The 17,636-nt window shown below is 40.4% G+C and overlaps 1 protein-coding gene across 1 annotated transcript in view; it reads left to right on the top strand.

Moving 5' to 3' along the window:
• Positions 1-919: 919 nt before the first annotated feature.
• Positions 920-17,636, top strand: part of LOC150082211 (nuclear hormone receptor E75-like) — an 83,141-nt gene continuing 66,424 nt past the window's right edge. Inside the window, exon 1 of the mRNA XM_090379173.1 lies at positions 920-1,088. The gene's annotated coding sequence lies outside the window, so the exon portion shown is untranslated. The remainder of the gene's footprint in view (positions 1,089-17,636) is intronic.

The raw sequence follows: 17,636 nt of genomic DNA, 5'->3' as shown, positions 1-17,636 counted from the left end.
TGCAGCTTGGTGTGTACTGGCTGCGTGCGCAGTCTCATAATTTAATAGCCATACCTCGTAAAAATCACGTGAAAAGGAGAAAGAGAAAGCTTAAAACGTTTAAAAACAAAAATTTTATTAAAATACAATTTAAAACCACTGGTCTCATATTTTCCGTCCCCTAAAATAGGTAGTTTTACGATTATCACAGACCTTCTGACAGCCAAAAGATACTGAGAACTGTTTTTGTTATGTCACCTGATTTTCAGGTGAGATGGCGCTTGGAAGATGACCAACTATTTCCTTAAGTAGTTTATTTTCTCCGTTCTGGAAGTGGGTCAGGGTGCAATTTGCTCTAATAACCATTACCCCCTCTTTGCCACAATGTAAATAAAATGTAACCTTTCTGAGCAGCGAGGAATAGAGCAGGCCCGACTAACGTTATGTGAATAACTGCTGGCTAAGGCTGGCGCGCAGTTGCGCAAACAAGGTTGGTCGTCCTTTGCTCCACAATCAGCGTTCAAGGTCGCTGTGGGTGTTGAAGTCAACGCTCACGTGTTCGCGCACGCATGTACGCAGCAAGCCGTCCATCGTATCTAGGTATAAAACCGTTTGTCGACTCGAGTGTGAAGCGGCTGAAAGGATGCTGAAACATTGGAATACGGAGAAGCTAAAAAAAATCACCCACCACAGACAGAAGGCATCGCTTTTTACAGTTTTCCCTTCGGCTACTTCTAACGTTCCGTAAAATTTCGTTCGAAAGTGAGACCGTTCGGTTGTGATCACGTGGGTGCCAACATCCGGTATGGCTCAGTTCAGACACCTGGTGGAAGCTTAGAGAGAACGAAACGACAAAAAAAAAAAAAAGGAAAAAAAGAAAAAAAAACGCTCAACTTTGAAGATATGTGTCAGTTCGTGTGTGAATTATGGCAATGCAACTGTGACAAGGATTTGAAAGAAGCAAATATATGAACGTTCTGCATGGAAACCACAGTAATCTTTCAGGTAATGTGAGATGTCAGAATACTGTCTTTGCTGAAGCAACCGCGAAATTGCGTCATAGACCTTTTCTTCATCAGAAGCAGTCTGGATTTCCTCTGCGGAGTACAGTATCCTTTTATTGCTGCTTGTGTTTCTAGTATGAGTAAGGTTATTATTACGTTTATTGCTTCACTACAGGTGACGTTTCGTATATTAACTGTATGTTAATGCATATTTAAAAGACAGAATAATTAAAAGTACTGTATTGTAAAGATTGTTAAAAAAAAGCGTATTTTTATGATCTCTTTCTCTTCTCTCCAAGATAAAATTAAGTATTACTAGGGCGATAGTTGATAGGATTAAGCTTCCCGTATGGATTTTCTCCAATATTGGCTCTGCGTCATATCCGGCATTTTTCGGTACTTGTCATATTCCAGCAAAAACTGGAACTTGACAAGCATGTCAGGATTAAAAAAATAAATCGCGTGCAGCTCCCAAAATACAACTAAATGACCCAACGATAACCATAAAAACATTTTAATTCAGTCGTTGATAACTGAGACAGAAATCTTCAAAATAAATATTATTTTGTTGGCAGTAAATCTATAGAACTGCGAATTATTGAACTGAATGCACGCCGGTTTTATTTTGAACTGGGGAACCAAATTACAAATTGCGAATAAAGAAGAATGCGGTTGGAAGTATTTTTTCAATCTTGTTGTCATAGAAATAATAACTAAAGAGGACTTAAAAGATTTTTTAAGTAACCAGGGATATATGCAGTCTTTTAAGCTTTAATTTCCTACAGTTAAATAAGTTTTTTTTAAAAAAACAACGCACTCCACTACTTCTTTTTTCTCTTTTAGTCATGGAATCCAGTACCACGGGCCCTTTTTCATTCTCTTTTCCGTTAATAATTTGTTTAATAAAAATCCTAATATTTAATAATGCAGTCCGATTAAAGGTTTCTCACTGGAATTATATTAAAAGTTATCATATTGAAAATTATTAGGACAACGGCTCGAGATCTCTAACAGGACTGGCCACATGATCCATCCAGTGCGATGCCAGCAAACACTAATTTTAAAGCAATAACAGAGTAGCTTGTTTGGCAGAAAAGTTCCGATGGAAAGAGAAACCGCCATATTTAATAATCTGTGTCATCTCAGTTATTGTGATTATTACATTATGTATAAATACAACCTGTCTCAAACTGCGTGTGTTCTAAGTCCGTTTCCAAGATTAAAAATAATAAATCCAAGAAAACCCTACTTCTTCGCCTGAAATCAGATAACTTAATCATGCTTGGAAAGACCACAGAAAGTTCTTCGAGTCATCCCTGATTCTAAGCTGGGCCTTTCCAAGTGACATAGTGCCTATCAAGTGACAAGCAAATGACATAGCCACTATCCTTCGATGTGCTCAGGTGGAAAATGAAATGATAGTTTCAAAAACCTACAAAGTGCTTCTCCTCTGCTTTAACTTTATTTTCACGGGCTTCGTTGCGGTGTGCAGAGTTAGTCATAATAGTGATGACATCACCCTCTCATACAGAGACAAGCTAACCTATAAATAGTGTGCAGTACAAAACATAAACAAGATAGAGGTCATGTTTGTCCTAAACTATAACGCTTCAACTTTATAGCCTGCGTAGCTGTAAAATTTTTGCCCAGCAAGCAAAACTTCAACTGAATATATTTCAAAATATCTGGAATGAAATTTCGACAGTCCCGCGAACGTTTGGAGTCCTGCATTGAATGTATGCATTGCAGGGAAACACGCCCCAACTACGCTGCATAAGACATTTGATGTTCTAATGGACGCACCAACAACAGCATTAGTGTATATAAAAGGCAACAACACAACCTAATTGACAATTTTAACTACAACGCCCGTTAAGTTAGTTCCCCCCCATGCTAATGCAAAAAGAGTAAAATGTACTTTTAAGTACACCCGTACTGGGGAGTTCTGTGGACTTTGGCTACCATCATGGGATTTCGCAATGAGAGTTGTTGCTCAACGTGGACCTTAAAAAAAATAAAGATAAAATATACGAAATAGTTTTTATAAGATCTACATTTTGAATTAGAATTATCAATAAGTGACTGTTTCATATACATTAAAAAACATTTTAAAACTGCAAGAGGCCATTAGTATTTTATCAAAACAGGAAGCGATTGCCAAATTTCTGGGATATGAAATAATACAGAACGAACGCACGTGTCAGAAAATTAGCGTTCCTAGTTACATCGCAGAAATACAGTAGTACAAATGTTTGAGTTGACCGCAGTTCGAGCTCGCGTGACTGCTACATACAATATTTTTTTTAATGAAAACCCCAAACACGAAAGGTATCAAAACCTATAGTACTTAGTACAGTGCATGGGTTGAAGGAGAAGTATGGGGGGAGGGGAAGGCCGGAAACTTTGCTCTAGAGACTAAACATGGGTTTCACCACTTCAAGCCTCCAATAAGCAAAGTGGTGGTATTTCACCGGTTGATGAAAGTCATCTACCATCTGAAATGCCGTCCTATTGTATATCTTATTAACTCTTCGGACATTTCAGTATACAGAATTACACAACAGAACCACTCGAAACGAATATATCATAATGACCCAGCCTCACATTACAATATTTCACCACACAGACTTCTGATTGTGCCGCTTGGTACAAAAAAGAACAAAATGAATGAACTGCACGTAAGGAAAGGAACTCGAAAATCAAAAAAAAATTTTGGTTCTGCCTTGAAAATAAACTAAAAGACAATTCTAAAAATGTAAAATTAATCTCTAAGTACTGATTATTAATATTACTGATTATTTACTCGATGTTTATTTTCTTTGTATTTTTAAAAAGTTCTTTTTGTTATGTGTTAACATGTCTGAAACAGTTCTAGTTTTTCCGGGGAGGGAGTTTCTCCCCCATAATAGAGAAACATTGTGAGTGTGTTTTCCTCCTTTTGTTTTTTTCTTGATCTCGCTATTTTAGGAATTCAAACACCTTGTGTTTAATGAGTGAAGTGGTAACTGGGGTGTATATCTGTTATGAGAATTTGTTATTGTAACTTACTAAAGATAGCCAGAAGCCGTATTGATTAAAAGCCGCACATCTTGGAACTGTACAGTGAAGCCGATATTGGCACATTGCCAGATCTCTACAGACACTGAGTACAAGGTCAACAGGCAGTTTTCCATACTATGGCGTTTCGCATTCGTAGCGTTGTTGTAGGCCAAGGACAGGATTTTTATAGATTAGACCTTGACAACGCATTCTCTATAAAACTGGTCGTTTTTTTAACAGAGAGGAGAGGGGCAGCATGAAGGCAAACGTCACACATTTTTCAGCTGCCACAACCTAGTTTGGTGTAATTTTGATCAATTTTGGTTTCCTAGGTAATAGTCCCGATATTTTTATCCTGGATGAATCTATACTCTGTAATCAAATTCAAAATCAGATGATTAATGTGAGCGTTACCCACTTCGTTATACACTGTAACTTTTCAAATCGTTCATAGCCATGGACCGTGGCTTTTAAATTAAATCCGCGTTCATACATTAAATTTGAATGTACGAAATTAAAATCGGCACACCTTTTTTTTCTTTGGTCTCGGTTTACCTAATAAACTTTTACAGACTAATCTTTATTGATTATTTCAGTCTAACAGACTGATCACCTCTTCACTCGCCCCTTTGTGTACTTTTTTTTAATTATTATTATTCGTTCTCATCCCGTCCTTCTGACATTTAGTAGGCAATCTTAACATAAAATGACATAACCGATACAAAATAAAAATTAAAAAATAATGCCATAAATACCAGTCATGCGGAATGTTTGCTCATTTAGCCTAATTACTATTAATAAACTAATATTAATTCAGTAACCCTACTCTATGTTGAATTTTCTGTAGAGTCCAATCGGAATGAACAGCTAGCATTAAAATTATCACGTACAACTATCTCTATTAGAAGTGATCTGCACATGCGCCAGTAAATTACAGATTCTAGTGTGAACTGCTAGTGCACACGATCTTTAATTAACGTGAGCATATACAGCTGCAGAAATGCGCTGCCAATAAATTAATACTAGCCAACCTATATAACAAGGCTTGTACACTATATTCCCAAAAGTACGGGAATACTAAGATTAAAGACAACGGATCTGCGGCCTCGTTTCAACTTGTAACGACGTTGGAAGAATGGTGTTATCGAGGATGGTAATAAAACTGCTTCTATTGCAAGGTATCACCCATAAAAACTATTAGTCCAATACTAAACCACGAAAGGAAACCCCAAATCAACAGAATGCCACCACTATGCTTCATAATTAAAATGGCACAACCCTATTAAATTCTTCGTATTGATCCCACACCCAGTTCTTACAGCTGATGAAGACAGGGTCAATCGCGACTTAGTATTAATACTATATATATAATCTTTATTGTACACAAAAGTTACATATACAATATAACGTACATAGCAGTAATGCCAGGGGTTTTATACTGGTTCGTGGATTTCTCGAAAACAGTCAAGATTTTACATTTACATTGGTTGTTGAGAATTCGAGTTCATCCCCAGAGCCAATTACAAAATAAGTTTTAGAAATTATAAACATTATACAACATACTTTATAAATTATTAAAACTGCCTATATTTAAAGCGCAGTATGCCATCAATGATTGCGTACAAGTCGCCGACAATTGCGAGGACTGTGGTGAGCCTAGGGAGAAAACGATCACAAAGGGCTAGTCTCTTAGGGTGGGCTCTAAGTGTGAGAGCTGACCTCAGTCCGGGTTGGGGGATACTCCAGCCGCACAATTCCCAGATGTTTCGCTCCGATAGGGCGTCAGTTAGGACAAGGCATCTTTCCATTACCAGAAATGGCAGTCAGGCATGGTTTAATGATGTTGCCATCGCAATTGTTCTCTGCTTGTGTGGACGATGATGTTTGTGCGTAATCCAAAGGAGCCAGTATTCTGCACAGTACACGCGCTTGGTGTTGGTGGGGGCTGCAGACGCCCAAATTTCTCTGGCATATAATACGACGGAGTATTCGGTCGTATTATATGCGTAATATCCTAACGTAGAGCAGTTGTTGTTTGGTAGTCTAGAGCATTTGGCAGAATTTCATTATTAGCCTGTAGATGTGAGCATCAAGGCTCAGTTTATAATCGAAGACAATTCCCAAGTCCATGTATATATTGACCACGGGAATGAGAATACCGTCTAGAAAAGCTTGGACTTCAGTGGGTTGGCGTTTGAGAGAAAAGAGAAGCTGGGCTATTTTGGCAGGGTTAATCAGTAGTCCAAATTTATCGAGACAGGATCCTAGGTCATTTACCTTTTTGTTGATCTTGCTATTGACGTTTGAGGTATGGTTTCCGGGGTATGTAGCTTAATATCATCAGCATAGCCGATTATGTGCCCTCTCTCCTGCACAAATGGAATAATAATTGCTTTAAATAATGCTCTGCCTTGGGAAACTCTTGCAGTGATCTTTCTCGAAATTATACCTTGATCCGTTGTAGAAAATAGCAATGACAAATGATGCAAGAAAGCAAGTTTATACAGCATCAGCCAAAAAAAAAAAAAAATTCCATATTGTCTGTTCATCCTCTCCAATAATCTGTCTAGGTCTTTCTTAAATTTATTGAAACTACCCACTTCCACAACAACCACTTCGAGAAATCAACCACCCACTCGCTGAAAGCAAATTTCGGCACATTATCCTGCAAGCATATTTCCTCAAGTTGAATTTATGCCACCTCATGTGCGTAGTCTGAGAAAGAGAAAGAATCACATCGGCACTGAGCTTGTTCAATTCATTCTAAGCCTTAAACACCCCAGTCAGACCACCTTGCAGGGGCCTAATCTCCAGATGCTGCAGTTTGCAGAATTGGAGCCTTTCCTCTCACTAGTCTCATTGCTCTTCTCTTCACCCATTCCACCAGATCCACATCCTTTTTAAAGCTTAAAATGAGGCCCCCAGACCAATATTCAGTACTGAAGATGTTGCCTAACCTTTGCCTTATACAAAGGGATAATCACCTCCTTAGCCCTGCTAGCAAAGTTCCTGTATATCGTTGCCAAAACCCCATGAGCTGTCCTGACAGCCTGTCTACACTGCTCAGAGAACTTCATATCTGACTGCACAATTACTCCCCAGATCTTTTTCATTCTCCACTACTCAGACTGTCGTACCACACAGTTCGTACATTACTCTGGGATTACTGCTACCCATATGCAGTACCTTGAATTTGTCAATGTTAAACTTCCATTGCCACTTCTCATCTCCTTTGCCTAATTTTTCTAGATCATTACTGTCATTAACCACCCCACCAACCTTTGTATAATATGCAAACTTAAACATCGATATCATTAATAAATACAGAAAACAACAATGGGCCCGGCACTGAACCCTGGGGATGGTTTTTTTTTTTTTTTTTTTTTAGGAGCATTAGCAACTAAGGCCATATTGCTCCGGGATATGCGGGGGTCATTCCCAGACCTTTTCCGCATCCTCCGTATTTGGTGGTGACGGGCTCGAACCCCGGTTTAATCAAGAAGCGTGTGCTACGCACTGCTGCTCCTTCCCACCTGGCTACGGAGGCGCCTGAACCCTGGGGACTAATAATATTAGTCTGCGAAGAGCATCCTACATTGATCTCTCTCTCTCTCTCTCTCTCTCTCTCTCTCTCTCTCTCTCTCTCTCTCTCTCTCTCTCTCTCTACACACATTTGCCAAATTCCGTTCTTTAGTTGTAACCTCTGAATACAGTAGTCATATATAAAGAAACTAAACCTAAAACATAAAAAAAATGGGAGGGGCTTGGTATAAAGTCATGGAACATAAATGACAATGTGTGACTACGCAGCATACACGACCTGACCTACTTGTTAAAAAAAAAACAAATCCCGAATATCACAACATATAAAACCTCAGGTACAGAGTACACTGAATAATCACTGAATTATGACCACCTACCTAATACTTCGTAGGTCCTCCTTTTGCCCTCAGTACAGCAGCTCGACAGCAGCATTCGACGTGGCATTGATTCAACAAGAAGTCAGAAGCGTTCGAGAGGTATGGCTAACCAAACTGTGTATAATGCGATCAGCAATGTAGGTGTGGAGGTGATTGGTGTATCCAGACGCCTGATATGCCTTTCTATAATGTCCCACAAGTGTTCTATGGGATTGATATCGAGAGAGTTCGGAGGCCAATCGATATGCTGGAAGTCAGAACTGTCTATCTCAAACCATTCCTGCACAACAAGTGCCCGATGGCTCGGCGCATTGTCATCTTGGAAGACACCATCGCCATTCGGGAAAAAGTTTAACATAGCGGGGTGTATACACAGTCAGCAAGCAGTGGACGATAGCGGAGACCAGCGATACGTCGTTCCACATGCACCAGGAGTCCAAGTTCCTGCCGGTGAAACATGTCCCACACCATACAACCGCCTCCACCGGTCTGCACTTTTGGTACCATGCAAGATGAATGAAGAGCCTCAAGTTGTTGACGCCAAATGCGTACACGACCATCCACGGTATGGAGTAAATAACGTGACTCATCCGACCAGCACACCTTCTCCCAGTCTTCTAACGTCCAACTTGCATGCTCTTTGCACCAGGCGAATCTTTTACGCCGATGAACCTTGATTCGGAGAGGATGCCGTAGGGGTCGTCTGCTAGTACAGCCCATACGTGCGAGAGTGCGACGCATGGTCATGCCAGATATTGTTCCGGGTTGCCCCATGTTAGTATTGGGTAGTCAACTCTTCAACAGTGCTGCGCCTGTTCAAGTCGTCGGACCCGGCGCTCACCTCTAACATCAACCTTTCGCTGACCTTTGCAGTTTTGCCGTCGGGCCGTTGTTTAACCCTTTTGACGCCAGTCCTGGTACACTTTAACTATGGCCGCTCTCGAACATCCCAGAGCGGCCGTAGTTAAAGTTCAGCCGTTTGTGAAATCGAGGCACCAGCTCGTCGAGCAACCACAATCTGTCCTTTATCAAAGTCCGATAAATCCTTCCTTTTACCCATCACGCTCGGAATTTTACTACCTACTGAACCACTGACACCTTATCTATGCTTCGAAGGTCGACTAATCCGCACTCTCGTACCTCACGTGGTCAACGGGTCGCATTCAGTTTTCATAGGGGTGGTCATAATTCAGTGAACACTCAATGTATATTAACTCCCATAGTAAGACGGCGCATGTGCACGTCTTACTATGGCAGTTAATATAAAGAAATTCCAAATTAATATTATTAATATTAATTTGGAACTCCTGGCTATATCAAGTGCTTCCAAAGTGAGTGAGTGAGTGATGGGGGGTTTAATGGCGCACGAGCTGCTGGGGCTATAGTGCGCCTACTTCCAAAGTAGAGGAAGGCATAAACCGAGTCAATAATAATTCGTGAATGCACAATATTTTGGAAAAATAAGCAATAATCGCCAGAAAATGCGAATTTCCAGGAAATATGTTCCCTAATTTAATTATATTCAGGTGTAAATTTGACCTCTTTCATTCTCGGTATTTAAAATGAATATTTCGCCTTGAATGCTGGTCATAGCAGCCAAGAATATTTTACTCCCCTCGACAGGAAGAAGATTTCGGAATTTGTGTTAACAACAAAAAAGAACTTATTTCTCAAAGAATATTAATCCTCATGTTTAAATTTATTTTTATATCTTAAACGCAATTTAAATATTTACCTTAACTTTATTATAGTATATAAGCGCTTATTTAGTTATTGCTGTTTGTTTTCTTGCGCCAAGACAGCTTAGGTCCATCAAGCATTGATGTATTGTAACTGCAAAATGAGCACATCCTGGATGAAAAAACCTTTATTTTATTTATTTTTTTTTTTATGAAAACCCCAAACACGAAAGATATCAAAACCTATAGTACTTAGTACCGTGCATGGGTTGAAGGAGAAGTATGGGGGGGAGGGGAATGCGGAAACTTTGCTCTAGAGACTAAACATGGGTTTCACCACTTCAAGCCTCCAATAAGCAAAGTGGTGGTATTTCACCGGTTGAGGTGGAGAAAATCTGATTCTCACTCACCCTCTCCAAATATGCCCACAGTGTGTGTGTGTGTGTGTGTTGGAGCATTATCATCTCAAAATATGGCATCGTTTGTGGGAAACAATGTTGGCACCGTGGGACGAACCTGGTTACTTAGAATATCAAGGTAATCAGTGACAGTAATTCGTCCGTTCAGGGTGATGATAGGACCTAAAGAATACCAAGATAATGCTGCTCAAACTACTGTTGATCCTCCTCCATGTTTGACATTTAGCACAATATAGTCAGAATGATGCTCTTCCTTTGGCATTTGCCAAACGTAAACTCTCCTGACGTTGGAAAGTGCGAATGATGATTCGTCCAAAAATATTTCGTTTCCAATCATCAAATGTCCAATTTTTCTGCTCCTCAAGAGCGGTCTCAGACAGTTTCAATTTTCTGCCACAATTCGTCCTATGAGATTTTGTTTTTCGATACTTGGTGAATGCAGACATCACTTTCGATAGAGCTACTCTGGATACATTAAACAAATCAGCAGTTTTTGGCACAAATGCCCCAGATAAACGTGCACCAATAATTTGAACTCTTTAGAATTAAGATAGGTCGGTCATTTTCTTCGTGTACCTTTTTATACCACCTTTAAATAAACATCAGCTTTTATCGTCTTTCCTCCACAGTAAAAAATATAATCACTTCATATAACATAAATACGTCATGCAGCCATTACAAAAACTACTATTCCTGTATGTATATATATGATTTATTGATTAATAATTAATCATTTATTAATCAGTCAATTATTGATGAATATGCACTGTCTAGAACTAACTGGATATTGCGTAAAAGCTATGAAATAATGGGCTCAGGAAATTACTAATAATAAGTGTGAAAAGGCTGACAGTGTGCACTGATTTCTAATTCCATATCACATAAACACCACTCCACAGTTAACCCTTTTCTCTCTTTCCGAAATTACGCACTTTAGAGTTCATTTTCGCCCATATTCTAGAACCCAGTGCGCAACTGGAACATCATGCAGATATCCAATCAGTAAAATAATGTTGCGCGCGACTTCCTATGCGTATGCGTTACCATTAGTAACCGCTGAATGTGCACAATACCGGTAAAAAAAAATGGAGCATCGCAACTTCACTGTTCTTGCGATTTAAACAGCACTTGACATCTGGATGTGCCAAGTACGTAGGGAGCCCACACTTATCGGAAGGTGACTCCTTGGCGATATGTAACAAGCATTTCTTCTTCGCCGTGTTACCCGTTACGGCTGTCCTTGGCCTTGACCACAAGCGTCCCTGTCTGCGCTACCGAGCAAATGACGTAAAAGCGGAACGTGGCTGAGTGGGCTCAATTTTGCAGTCGTTATCTGGTGAGCTGCAGGAAAACTGCTCATCCACTCGTTAATTGGACGCGGGTCAATTTTTATTTTTTCGTTATTAGATCAAGGATTCTCCGTACATAAAACTGTCACGGATGAGGGTTTAAATTCGATTGCATTTAAAACGAGATTATGTGCGTAATCTTGACATACGCGGAACAAATTATTCCAGTGCAGTCAGAAAGGGGGGGGGGGAACTCGAATGAATCTGAATGCAGAGAGATGGGCATTTCTGGTTAATCTGTGTACTGTACAGGGGCTTTGGCAACCTTGAGTTACTTATATTTCTGTTTCAATCTGAACATTTCCGGAACGGAACACGTCAATTTTCAGTTTGTGTTTGTTTTACTGTGTCGGCACCGATTTTTTTTTTTTTTTTTTATCTTTTCCTTTTATATTAGTTTCGTTTTCCTATTGACCACTTGCATTCGCCCTATTCGCTTGTGACAAATCGATCCCGGATAATGTTATACTGACAACATTGAACAAATGACACACCATCGCGAAAATTTCCACGCATTGCGTCAGACAAGGAGATAATTTTGCAACACGTTAGATAACCTTTAGAGATAAATTTTCGCTGCTCCTTGAATCAAATAAACCGGCATCGGCTGGCACAGCGATATCAAAATGATCACATATATCAGTACAGTTATTATCATCTGAAAATAATTACGGGGTTAATTTTTGACGAACCACACAAAGTTCGCAATACAGTACTAAAACTTTTTGAAATTTTCATATACGACGGACGGTCATCAAGTATTTACCCTCACCTGGAAATATTTGAGTTATGGATTTGAAACTTCGCTGTCAATTTCAACCTTCTGTAGCTAGCTTTTAGAGGTACACATTCTTCCCATCTATGGATACGCTCTTTCAGGTCTCTTGAACAAAAGTCTTCACTTTGAGCAGAAAACCGGGCAATTAGTGTCGATTTGCTGGATGAAAAACCAAGTTTCTTGGAGGGAAGGGGGGGTACCATGCCACCCTCGCCTGAGACCGACTAACTCAGCTGTGAAACACACCCATAAAAGTTCCTGGCATCATTGACGTGATTCGAACTCAGGTCTTTTCCACTCAGTGTGGGGAGGCCGGTGATTATACCAACTGTGCTACCCACGAGGGCGAAAAACCAGGATTCGCTTCAATAATTACCGCTTCGTCAGTCTGAAAACTGAGGCCCCGTAATAGTTTCTTCATTTTAGGGAAGAAGGGGTCTAGAGTGAGATGTCGGAAGAATAAGGTGGATGTTGCAGATTTTCAATGCCGCACCTGATTGCCAAGTCCACTGTGAGAGCAGCTTTGCGAGCAGGAGCATTGTCGATTTGGAGGCGGCCACCTTTGGATAGCTTCCCGCGTTTCTTCATGTTGATGGCCCCTCTTAACTTTCTCAGGAGACTTCTCTAATGCTCCTCAATCTTGCTATTGACTTTTGGGAATAATCTGTAAGAATGATATGTTTAGAATGCCAGAAGACTGACAACATGACTTTAGTGGTAGACATTGGAACACACCTGAACTGTGTTTCAATTTTTCAGTCTCACATGATAGCCAATCCTCCCCATATATAGTTTTCATTTTGTCATGAATTTGGTCTGTTTCTTTGCCTTGCAAATGAAGAAATTTTACAACGGATTGGACCTCAATCTTCTCCAAAATACGACCTCTAGCTGCATTGATTGCTCTAGTTCATTAACCGATGGATCTAGAAAAACAAATAAATATACTAAGATCCTATTTTCAAATATACGAGGTACCACAAGCACTGTTAACCGAGCGCGCAGACTTAAACAGAATTTCAACTTTCGAATTTTCCAATTATTCCAATTTTAAATACTGCATTTTGGTATATTTCTAGTAAGCTTGTGTTCCATCGGAATTTACAGTTTCCAGCCTACGAAACCTAAAAAAATTTAGAATTGTTTATCAACAGAGAACTAAAGGTAATTTAGCACAGCTATAAAAATTATCTACACGAAAATGTTGTGATATCGACTCTTCCTTTTAGTGGACAAACAATCAACTTTATCACTAAAGGGTTCTTGCAAATGTCAAGGCGACACTGTTTAGACAATTCTCTGAGGAGGAGAGCAACAGGCGCAATGGTAGCAAGCCACACCCAACCAGAGATTATAGACATATGCTTAAATGTCGACGGCAGTCTGGTAGGCGACTTGTAGAGACAAATGTGAAAAACAAAAAAATATATCACAAGGCCGTCCTAAGGTCACTTTGTCACAGGACAATCGGTTTATTTCCGTAACTTCAAGAAGCCAAAAGAGGTAACATTAAACATCAACTCGGAATGGAGATTAAGGCTGCCCCAAAAAAGACTGTTTTGAGGTAAGCTGCTTACAGAACACAAGAAAGAGATCTCTTTGTGTTAAGGACAGTTGGTTGGTTGTTATAGGGTTTTAGGCGCATCAGTAACATAGGCCATATATATTGTCTGTGTTCTGTGGTCGATTTGCTGTTTATTGGACTAAAAACCCGAGTTTCTGGGGGGAAAACCATATTACCCACGCCTGAAACAGACTAACTCAGCCACGTTGTAAAAAAAGACCTATAAAATTTCCTCGCGTCATTGATGGGATTCGAACTCAGGTCTTCTCCACCTCATGTGGGGAGGACGGCGAGTCTACCAACTGCGCTACTGAAGTTGTGTATGTGGAGTGTATATTACTGTACCATGAGAGGTCATCATATTCTAAATTAAAACTAGCTGACTTTTTTTAATATTTTAAAAATACGAAGTGTTGTCTTTAAAAGGTTCGGGGACTGAACTAATATTTGGGAACTGATGAAGCTATTCGGATGGAACTCCTTCCAAGAAATCTGTTTTTGACACTGTATTCCAGAGGTCTGGAAGCTTCATTTTAGGTATTTGAACGGCCAACGAGATTAGTGAGAGAAACAAAAAGGTACGCTTACCCAGAAACTTCAGTTCTACAAAAAAGGCAGCGTCTGTTTGTAATGTTTTTGTTGTTATTTCGTTTTTGTCCAGTGATTATGTGTTTAAATAGAAGTTTTTCTTCAATACACCGCTTGGCTGTTCACTTGGATTAAATACAGTTCAAATTTTCGGCATTAGTTCGCTAATAGAGACCACCCGCCGGCTGATGAGAAAACAGTAAGCTTCAAAACAGCTGTCCCGGTGGTGTCTTTTAAATGCATAGCGGATTCGTCCATTGGGTGATACTGTGCAATTTAAAAAGTTATTAACAACTAGGCTGAACCAAGGATAACGGTACTTGTCTCTAAGTGATATAAGGCGAAGTTTAATCGAGCTTTGAAGGAACAGAACATTCCCGTGATCGTATACCTAACACAATAATGCGCTTTAAAATCACTCTGTATTTAATTAATACAGAGTAATTTTAAGTATTACCATGCTTGAGGAAAAATTTTAGACAATTTTGAGACTCCCCTCTAAACTGCTCACGACCCACAGTCTGAGAATACCTGCCTTTATAGTTTTTCTGATTTCATAAGTGGGAGTAAAGTGAATATAAAAAAATGTATATAATAAACTGAAGATAAAAACACTTGCCTTGAGTTTCAGTCAGTAGCAGGTCGTGGTATGGGGAAATTGGTTGCAACTTCCAGTTTTTTTTTTTTTTTGATTTCTGCAACTATCTAGTTTCAAAATCTGTAGTTGCTTCTACCAGAATTTTTTAAATTCAAAACTAAACCATATTAGTAAAGTTATTATAATCACAAGACTGCCTTTATTTCGACCATTCGCAGATACAACAAAATGCGCGCGTCTACTGTTTGTTTGTTATTTGGTTTTTAGAAGCATTAGCAACTAAGGTCATATTGCTCCGGGGATATGCGGTGGTCATTCCCTGACCTTTCCGCATCCTCCGTATTTGGTGGTCACGAGCTCGAACCCCGGTCTAATCAAAAAGCGTGTGCTACGCACTGCTGCTCCTGCCCACCTGGCTACGGAGGCGCCTATTCACTTAACTACTGAGTTGCGAATATTCCTGCAACCCCATTGAACTTCATAGATCTGATGATGCTGCATGCCCGGATTCCAGCTCGGTAATGAAGACCATTTCAATACTATGGAACATGCGTCTTCCAATATACCAACTTGATTTTGACGAAAGTGAGAGAAAAAAAAAATGGCTTGCGCAATCCTACAACGTAACCAGGAGCCACAACTATTGTTAGCGATGATTTGTCGAGTTGTTGATGACAGTATTCTGCACATTTCTTGTCATCATGCTGCTAGAGTTGACGCATTATATTTTTCATATTTGACGATGAGAAACTGAACTGATGTACGAAATTACCAATACTAAAATTACAGATTATTTATTACAAAAGCATTTGAGCCTAAAGGCAAATAGGTCCGAATGTACGTGCAAAATATACACTCAATTTGTCAGTAACTAGGTCTAACAAAGTCATCAATAGTTATACCATTCATATCCAGTGACGAAATATTGAGCCCTTTTCTTCTCTTGTTAACATATGCAAAGAACTCTTGCTGCTTTTCTTTGCATTCTTAGCCAAAGACTTCTCATAATCTTCCTCAGCCTGTCTAACCCCTTGTGTTACTTAATTGCACACTAGTTTCTACTTAGTGACAAATGGGCCTGGAGTACTGGGGTCCATAGTTTAACAGATATTTATTTAAAATATACCCAGTAAAATAAAATAAAATATTTCCAGAAGCTTTCGGAACTCGTGTCCCTTTCTCAACTGACAGAATTTTTTTGAATACATTACAAGCAAAGTGTGGCACGTTACTCATTCGTCATTGTTGTAGCACGGACGTGTGCTGCCTTGCGCCAGTGATCATCCATCAATAAAACGGTTGTCTCCAGGATTGGATGTATACGCATGCCTTTCTGGCGATTTAATGCCTTAGGGTTGTTCATTATGTTTAGTGACTCTAGCCATAGGCGGTGGCGAAAGTGTCGCGCGTGGTCCACTATCTCAAAGTCGCGCTTGGGGTCAAGATCGTGGTTGGTAGCCCAAAAATGTTCTGCAAGCGCGGACTGGTCAGTTTCGGCAAGCCGGATTGCTCTGTCGTGTTCCGTGAGGCGATCCTGGAGACGTCTCGATGTCTCACCTACGTAGCAACTGTTACAGGCCCTACAGGTGATACGGTACACTACATTGCTGCGTAAGACAGGTGTGACAGGGGTCTTCACACTGGAGACAAGTGAACGTAGGTTCCTACCTGGTAATTGTACACATTTTATGTTGTAACTTCTCAGGATCTTCGAGATACGTCCTGACACTCCTGGATAGTACGGAATGTAGGCGGATGATATGCCGACTTGCTTCGGAGGTCTTGGGTTGGAAGTAAGTTCTTGTGCCTGTAACAAGCATCTGTTTAGTACATGGGATGGATAACTGCATCTGGTTAAGTCCGCCTTCACACGGGAGATCTCGTTACGTCTAATTGTGTCGGTGCTGGAATGGCTCCAGGCCCTGGAGAACAGGGTGCGGGCAGTGCTATTGAGATGGCTTGGAGCGTGGCCGGACCCGTAGTTGGTGAATTGACCGCACCACATGGGTTTGCGGTATACTGAGGTCTCTAGATGTGGGCCTACGCGATGCACTAGCACGTCCAGAAACGGGAGCGAACCGTCCACCTCTGATTCTACGGTAAACTTGATGAAATTGGATAGAGAGTTGAGGTATTCTAGTAGTACCGTTTCAGAACCACGTGGTATTATGGTAAAAATATCGTCGACGTATCTACACCACGTTGTAATAGGTGTAGGTGGGTTCTGGTGTATCTGCTTCTCCAGATCTTCCATGGCGATGTTAGCTACTACGGATCCGCCTACATTCCGTACTATCCAGGAGTGTCAGGACGTATCTCGAAGATCCTGAGAAGTTACAACATAAAATGTGTACAATTACCAGGTAGGAACCTACGTTCACTTGTCTCCAGTGTGAAGACCCCTGTCACACCTGTCTTACGCAGCAATGTAGTGTACCGTATCACCTGTAGGGCCTGTAACAGTTGCTACGTAGGTGAGACATCGAGACGTCTCCAGGATCGCCTCACGGAACACGACAGAGCAATCCGGCTTGCCGAAACTGACCAGTCCGCGCTTGCAGAACATTTTTGGGCTACCAACCACGATCTTGACCCCAAGCGCGACTTTGAGATAGTGGACCACGCGCGACACTTTCGCCACCGCCTATGGCTAGAGTCACTAAACATAATGAACAACCCTAAGGCATTAAATCGCCAGAAAGGCATGCGTATACATCCA

Source organism: Mastigoproctus giganteus, chromosome 8 (assembly GCF_048544385.1).
Source record: "Mastigoproctus giganteus isolate SK-2022 chromosome 8, ASM4854438v1, whole genome shotgun sequence".
NCBI lineage: Eukaryota > Metazoa > Arthropoda > Arachnida > Uropygi > Thelyphonidae > Mastigoproctus > Mastigoproctus giganteus.
Note: the sequence above shows the minus strand (reverse complement) of the source record. Positions and strands in the feature narration are given on the sequence as shown.